This window comes from Colossoma macropomum, unplaced genomic scaffold (assembly GCF_904425465.1).
Source record: "Colossoma macropomum unplaced genomic scaffold, Colossoma_macropomum, whole genome shotgun sequence".
Taxonomy (NCBI): domain Eukaryota; kingdom Metazoa; phylum Chordata; class Actinopteri; order Characiformes; family Serrasalmidae; genus Colossoma; species Colossoma macropomum.
In genome coordinates, this window is record NW_023494795.1 from 29956338 (window position 1) to 29964272 (window position 7935).

The following is a 7935-nucleotide window of genomic DNA, read 5'->3' on the forward strand; positions in this document are numbered from 1 at the left end:
TCTTTTTAAGAGTTTACCAAACCTTTTTCCATGCACCAGTTTGTCAGTCACGTTCAGATTAGAAGGCAAAAAAAGACCAATATGTCCACATTTTCCTCTTTGTTCAATAGTGCAGGGGAGAAAGACATAGTAAGCTGAGCTGCACAGGTTTAGCACAGCATTAGATCTACTATACTTGCTTCCATTCACCTGTATTTTCTATTCAAAACTAGTTCACATAGTGTTTTAGGGTGTGTGCTGTTCTGCAATCAATATAATACACAAACAAGCAAAACAAAATACGCAGGACAACGATTTTTGGGTCGGGAAACCCTTAATTATTTTATTTTTTAAGTCAGAACTCCCCGTGGCGTCTTTCAAGTCTGAGACTAGTCGTGTGTGTCAAAGTTTTCCTGCCCCACTTGTGCTCAGGGCTGGTTTTCGCAGCCTTTACACGAAAACGCGGACTGGATTATGGATTTGGCGTCTTATTGATGAACCGTGGTTTCTCGGACTCTTTTGCATTTCCAGCTTTTGTAATCCTGTTAAACGTAAACATCTAATTTTAGTAATATGTAATCACTGAGCATTTTCTTTTTTTAGCGTTTTAAATCGGTTCGGTCTCATACAGCTTAACAGCGCCGTCAGCGGAGTCCGCACCGCGTTTTCTACGCAACCGCTGGTGTTGGGTTGAATTTCTCTGCAGCCAAAACGCGTCTCGCAGAAGCAAGAGCGACTCAAAAATCCAGTCCACAATTTTGCCGTAAGGTCACAGGCTGAAGTGGGATAACACCTAATCTAGGGTTAATGGAGAGTGAACACCACCTAAACAGGCATAGCAATGGCCCGTTTGCGACACCCTTGAATTTCACCTTGTTTAATCCTATGTAGTACCATCATCATAACAATCCTCATCATCCTCAACAACAACAGCATAATCGACTAAAGGCAGCCCCCTAGTGGAAAGGATTTTGATCATATAAACAACTGGATGCACATTAGGGAATGCAATTAGCTTTCAAAAGAAAATCTGTTACCATTTGCAGAGTTAACAGTGCACAATACAATAGCAAACAATAGGCAGTGGAAAGAATCAAATGATTTGTATCTGCTTGTGATAAACGTCTGAACATCTCAGACATAACAAGTGGTGGAAGGCACCCAGGCAAGTCAAGCACAGAAAGTGGGTCAGTAAAGCCCACAAGAGAAGCTGTGCTCAGAACCGCTCCACAGCTCTGGTGGTGCAGTGAGCATTTCATGGCTTTGAAAATGATTCCTTGTGCTGGTTTCTGTGTCCGAAATCAAACCAGTTGATGTGGATGTTTCATGTGGTGTCCAAAAGACAGAAAAATGTCCATCAGAGAGACTAGAAACATGTATTCGAATGCTCTGGGATTGCCAAAGATGGATGAAATATTTGGAGTGTCTATGTGTCATATAAAAAGATGGCAGGACTCTCACTAACAGTCATATTTTTAATCAAAGTCTTATTATTGTTTTGACAGGCGAGTAATCAGCTGTCAAAAGGACAAACAGTAAAAATGGACTTAACTGGACAAGAACAGCATGAATATATTCTTTCAGAGATTCTCAAATACTTTATTGGTAAAAGATTAAATAGGATTTTTTTAAGAATTAACAAAAATAGAAGAACTTTGGTCAGGTCACTTTTAATCGTTTTTTGTGATTAAGTTTCTTTAAGCAGTCATGATGGCCAGGATGGATGGATAGATGCATGGACAAAGCTATGTGTTCATCTTGTTAGGTTGACAGAACAATAGAACAATAGATGAATAGATAATAGATAAGTAACTATTAATGGAAACTGTAAGATTATACCAGCAACAACAAGAAAAATATGTGTGTATGTATAAATACATAGAAATGCTATAATTAATTAAGAAAATGCTTTTAGAAAAAAGCACTATATATATATATATATATATATATATATTTGGATGGTCCAAATATGGCTCAAATGCAACACACAGTAGCAGCAGAACATTCCAAAGTACAAGCCTCATCCTGTTCCATAGCAAGTGTCCTCTTCTGATGCTCCTGCTGTTGATCTTTCAGCGTTCTCATCTTCACCCCAGGAGATTCCCTTCATCACCCGGCCTCAAACAGCCGAAGATGGCGGCCGGCCTTTTTAATGAACATGCTGGCTCAGGCGTGCCTTGAGTTGGAGCTGGCGCAGACCCAGGCACTCATCAGGCAGAAGAAGAGTGACGCTGATTGCACGTTTCCTAATTAAACCTTGTCTGACTTTGATAGGGGGAAATTGTGGGCCGATGGGGGGTGCTCTTGACTGACAGAGCCATGGTGCCACTACGAACGACTCATAGACTTTGAAACTTGTTTGTTTGAAAAGAAATTGCCCTTTAGAGCAACAATCCCATGAAGTCGCTGTCATGTCATAACCACGTAAGTCTGTTTTTTCTTCCTTTTTTAATGCTAGCTGATCTTTACACTGTGTGAACATTTCATGATGAATAGACTAATAGAAATGGTCCAAATCTCGTTGTATTAGTGCGCATGAGATGTTTTTCTTCTCCTATGAAACTACAACTTTTTCCACAGTTTAGGCCTACAGAAGCACCACTACAACCTAAACCCCTTATACTGAACACACAGTCTAACTGAAGCACACAGACATTTTGTTCTGTCAGATTATATACTTTAAACTTTTGTTCCACTTAAAATTCAGCATGCTACAGAGAACATAATCACAGCTCAATCAGCTGAATTACTTGCATCATTACTGATTCAATACATAGTAATAACGCCTCGCTGTAGCTGTGCTAATGAATGGTTCTGTGGCAATCAGTGTTACAGATGGCATGGCGTGTTTTAAGGCTCTAAAATATTCAAATCCTTATAAAAAACAATGATGATGAGAACAGTGACCTCTCTTAAAGAGAAAAAAAAACTGTCCACTCCTTCTGGCTTAAAAGAAAGTATTTAAAGCTGAACTATGTTTTTTGGTAAAATTGAAAGAAGCAGCAGAGTCAGAAAGAAAATGAAAAAGAAAGTTTTTCAGACCACATCGACGTATTATCATTACATGATGTTTAGGTCTCATGTGCAAAATCACATTACACTGATGAAGATATGATGACAATAGCAGATAATCCACTCACATCCTCAGATGACATCTTTCACCAAGTTTTGATTACTCTTTCAACACGCAATGATTAGATTCATCTACTCAGGGAAGGCAGCCAAAGAATAACCCATGTTATAAAATATTCCTTCCAACTCTGCATGCAATTACACATTTCCACCAGAGAGGTCTCCAAACCCCCAAATCTCACATAGTCTAGCTTGAAAGATGTGGGTCTTTGGATAATGTTTATCATTAAACATTGGAGCACAGAATTACAAGATCAGAAAAGTGATTATTCTCATAGACCTCTGAGGTTGTGTGTCATTGTGGAGTCATTCTGGTGTCTGGTATGTAAAATAAACACTCACAAAAAAGTTGATATGACAAGTCATTTGAAACGTTTAAAAGGCAGTGATATAAATATAATGATGCTTTATTCCAAGAAATTATGGAATCCATTTTTTTAAGGTCCATTCATTATGAAAATTACATAATGTAAAGAGAAGCTAGTGTTTACAAATGAACTAACAGTGGCAACATATAAAGTTGTGTTCCTAATTCAACTACTTAACGAGCCTGTAATTCAAATGACACAGTGGATTTCAGGGGGAAATGTATGTAGGGCAAAGGGCATCAGCTTTGTAGCTAGTCAGTTGATTGCAGGGTGCAATTTTTGAAAACACCATTTTTCCAGACAAAAACAGCCCAGTCATACAGCTCATCCAGTTTTTATTCCAAGTAACATTGGACCATTCATATTGGTCCATTCATCATGAGTAACTGTATAAGTTACTCTATTCATAATTTTCCCATTTACGAGCCTCATAATTCAAAAGATACAGTGAGTATCAGGGAAAAAAAATACACATCACGAAATTTGTCAGTTTTTGAAATTGTTGCATTTTTCAGAAACACTATTCATTTTCCAAAAGGATTTGATCCAGGGCTCTAACAGAAAAGTACAAAATGACCACACTTCCTCAAAGGTCTATTTTTTTAAAAAGGTAACAAACCTTTACAAATCTCAAGTCACAAGTGTTCATTTGGTCTCAGATGGTTTGGCGCACAGGGTTAAAGCTGCATGAGCCAAACCTGAAGACAGTATTAGAACAGATTTTTAGCACTTTAAATCTACCTCCCATTCCCACACATCTACACAAACAACTTCACAAGTTGTTAATGGCAATGAATACCATGGCTATCAGCTAATGTCTCTCACAGTGGTTATGCTTGCTTTCAGGAATCTAACTAAAAGATATAAACAGTAAGAGAGGGCTACAATACTGCTGTCTTCCCTCCCCCCGGTATAAATTTATTCCACGTTGTAAATTATAGTGACATACCATTACATTTCACTTATTCTGAGAGACACTTTTCATCTAATCATGCTATCCAAGTACTCTCTAAATACCGTCCTGCTTCATATAAAACACTCCCGTGTCTCTTTTGTCCAGAGGGATTGAGGAGTTGCAAGCCTATAAACACTGGGTGTTCGGTTCATTCTGATTTGCTGCTGTGAAAATAGTCAAGTGTCATATTCTTCTTTGTAATGAGCTGTAAAAAGGCAGATATTGACTCTACACTGTTAAAAATAAAGGTACTATGCAGGTACATTTTTCATTCATCAAGGTACAAACAACGTAAATGTACCTCGAAAGGTACAATAGTGGTTTTAAGGTCCGACTGTGTACCTTAAATACGTTTTTCCTAGTTGGAAAGTGAGAGTGTACAGTGGCATTTAAATTGGGACGAAGTATTTGAAGAAGAATAGTCAGCCCCATCTAGTTAGCTTAGTTACCCACACTACAATTTGTTGCAGTCTGCTATGTAAAGTCAGCCATTCAGACTGCTCAACTCTTTATATGCACCACATTTGCATACATGTCCAGGAAGAACATCACAAATTCTGTGTCCAAGTCCATCTCTTAACATGTGATAGTCCCATCTTACCGTTAACACTTGTTTTAGCACGTTTCTTGTCATCTCTTGTTTTTCCCCACAGTACTAAAATTTGGCGCCACAGGTCACTAATCAGATTCTGCCATATTTTCTTAGCCATGCAGACTGCGATGTGGGCCAAAGTACTGCGGTGTAGAGTAGGGTCTTTTACAATGACTGACAGGAGGTCAGTGTAAACACAGACAAGCCTTCTGCTCCCCTACTCAGCACATAGTACACATTATACCTGGAGGAACATAATTTCGCTCCACTGTGTACTTGTACATAGATGGAATGACAACAAAAGCCTCTTGACTTGACTTCTTTTAATACAATTCTTTTTTTTTATCATGTTCCACATATTTTTTCAGGTTATTTGTAGTAGTAATAAAAAGAAATATATTGACTAATGCACCTTCAGGACCCACAGGCTGTAAGTGATGCTAACACGTTGTACTGTGAAAGGATGATTTAACTGGCCTCTCCACTCCCCTAAGGCTTATTCTCTCTTAACACCCCACTGCAGTAAGCTTTTCTCAGGCAGGGTCTTTCAATCCATTAGGGGCTCACTATTAATCATTTAACTGACGGACTGCTGGGTCGAGACTTGGGTTAAGTTGTTCTGGCTTAGGCGCTGAATGGGCTTTCTCATTGCCCAGCGCTGGTGAATGATTTATAAGGCCAGTTTCAGTTCAAGCTGCACGCTGCTCTCTGCAAAGCGTTTTGCTGTGACAAGGATGTGTACATAAGCTTTAGTGACTGTTTAGTGGAACTTGGCGGGGCGCGTATGTCCACTTGACCCCTCCATTATACTGTAAGCAGGTTTACTGGGGTCAGGCATTGTGGGGACTACACACTTAAAAAAAGATGGTTCTTCAAGGGTTTTGTAAAGGCAATAGTTCTATTTAAAACTACAAGTTCTATATAGATCCATTTCATGCTTACATATTTCTTTGCATTGTGAAATCGTTTCTCAGATTGATGGAGAATGTGTTGTGTCTGGTTCTTTACAGAACCTTTTTGAAAATGGTTCTATATGGCACCAAAAAGATAAGATTAAACACTGTTAGCACTGTTATTATATTATATACAAGCTTGACGTTGTAGCAATAGCATTAAGCATGACAGGTGAAGACTTTCAGCGTACATTAAATTCCAAAGTGATGGTTTGTTGAAATATTTACTCAAATTTCTTCCTCTTACCCCAAATGCAGTCGACCAGCCAAGACATGTCCAGTGTCTGAAGTTTGCTTCTTTAGTTTTATCACTGGAGCTATGAGGCGAAGGTATTGTAGCTAACAGGTAAGGCATACAGTGTATATATAAGTATATATATGTAGGCATATAGTCCACCAATTTGCATTGTGAAAACTTGTTTTCTTGAGCTTTCTGACATCATGTGACATGTTGTTATCTACAGACCTGTATAAATGTGAGGTGCCAGCATTTAATTTTCCTGTCAAAACAGCAATTATGTAAGTCATTTGTTTTTCAGCATCTGGAAAAACAGCAGAAATATAGGTTTAACAGAACATTAATATTTAAACTAAACCAACAAACTTCCCTTACTGTATTACAGTAACCCCTCTGTATTATAATGCTTATTTGCACAACTGTACAGATGAAAAATTTTTACAGTGTTCATGTCTTTTTGTAATATTCTGTAAATAATAGTTTTTTATAGTATATTTCTACTCAGATCTGCATATGTATAGATATTCTTATCTGCATATCGTCGCTGTCCAAAGAAAACCATGTATCTCCATTTTTGGCGATTTTTGTTTTTCTAAATCATTTTAACACACCAGCTGTTCTTCATGTTGTGTGAAAATGTTATGAGGAATGGACCAATAGAAATGCTCTAAAATCACTTGGAATAAAATCTCTTTACATTAACTTACATTAAAAGGTAAAAGCGTTTTTGCCCTCTCCTGTAAAGTTACTGTTTTGGAGATTTTTGTCTTTGGACAGTGACAATATGTACATATTTACACATCTCTTTAGCTCCTCTCCATGGCTCTTTATTATTTTTTATCCTATATTCTATTCTACTTATTGTTTTATACCTATGCTTTCAATTTTTCAAAGAAATCTGCAGAGATATTTTTCCACTCCCCCAAAGTTCCCACATCCCAAACACTTTCAGTGATGTTGAGGTCTGGTCTCCAGGGTGGTCAGTCTATTGTTTTGAGAACACCAGCAGATCTTCTCAGCAGTATGCTTGGGGTCGTTATATTGCTATCGAATTAATATCGTCCCAAGCTATCGATTTCTATAGGGTATTGCCTGATTTGCTTGTACTCATCAGCATTCATGACAACTTCAATCAAACACAATTCACCAGCTCCACACGCTGTCATACATCCCCAGACTTGCACCAATGCTTGACCATGCCTGGCTGATGGTTGTAGACATGGTTCAAAGAGTCTTTAATTGCTTCGATGGTGAACATTCTGCCTTCTGTTACTTCTAAAGACCTCAAATTTGCATTCATCAATCCATAAAACCTCGCAAAATTTCTGTTAGATATATGTTTGCTGTTTTCCTATCTTGTTCTGACACTCCACAACATTGTATGCATACTGACAAAACTAAAGATGGTGGTTGCTGCTGTGTGCTAAGCAATATATTTTGTCATGATTATAGATAACAGTATGTCATACAGTGTCACAAACCACATAAACAAAAAACTTAAGATGTATTATTTAAAATTGGTGACAGTTCGACACAGATTGAGAGAAGTATGTGATGATTTTAGGCCTCCAGTTTACACAATGCTGATCTGGTGGTTTTAATATTTCATTACTTTTTATCTACATTAGCCTTGTAGCTTTGGAAAAAACCTAAAGAAGGAAACTTCAGAAACCAAACATTTATGGGCTGATCAGTCACATTGGGAGTATGGGGAGACT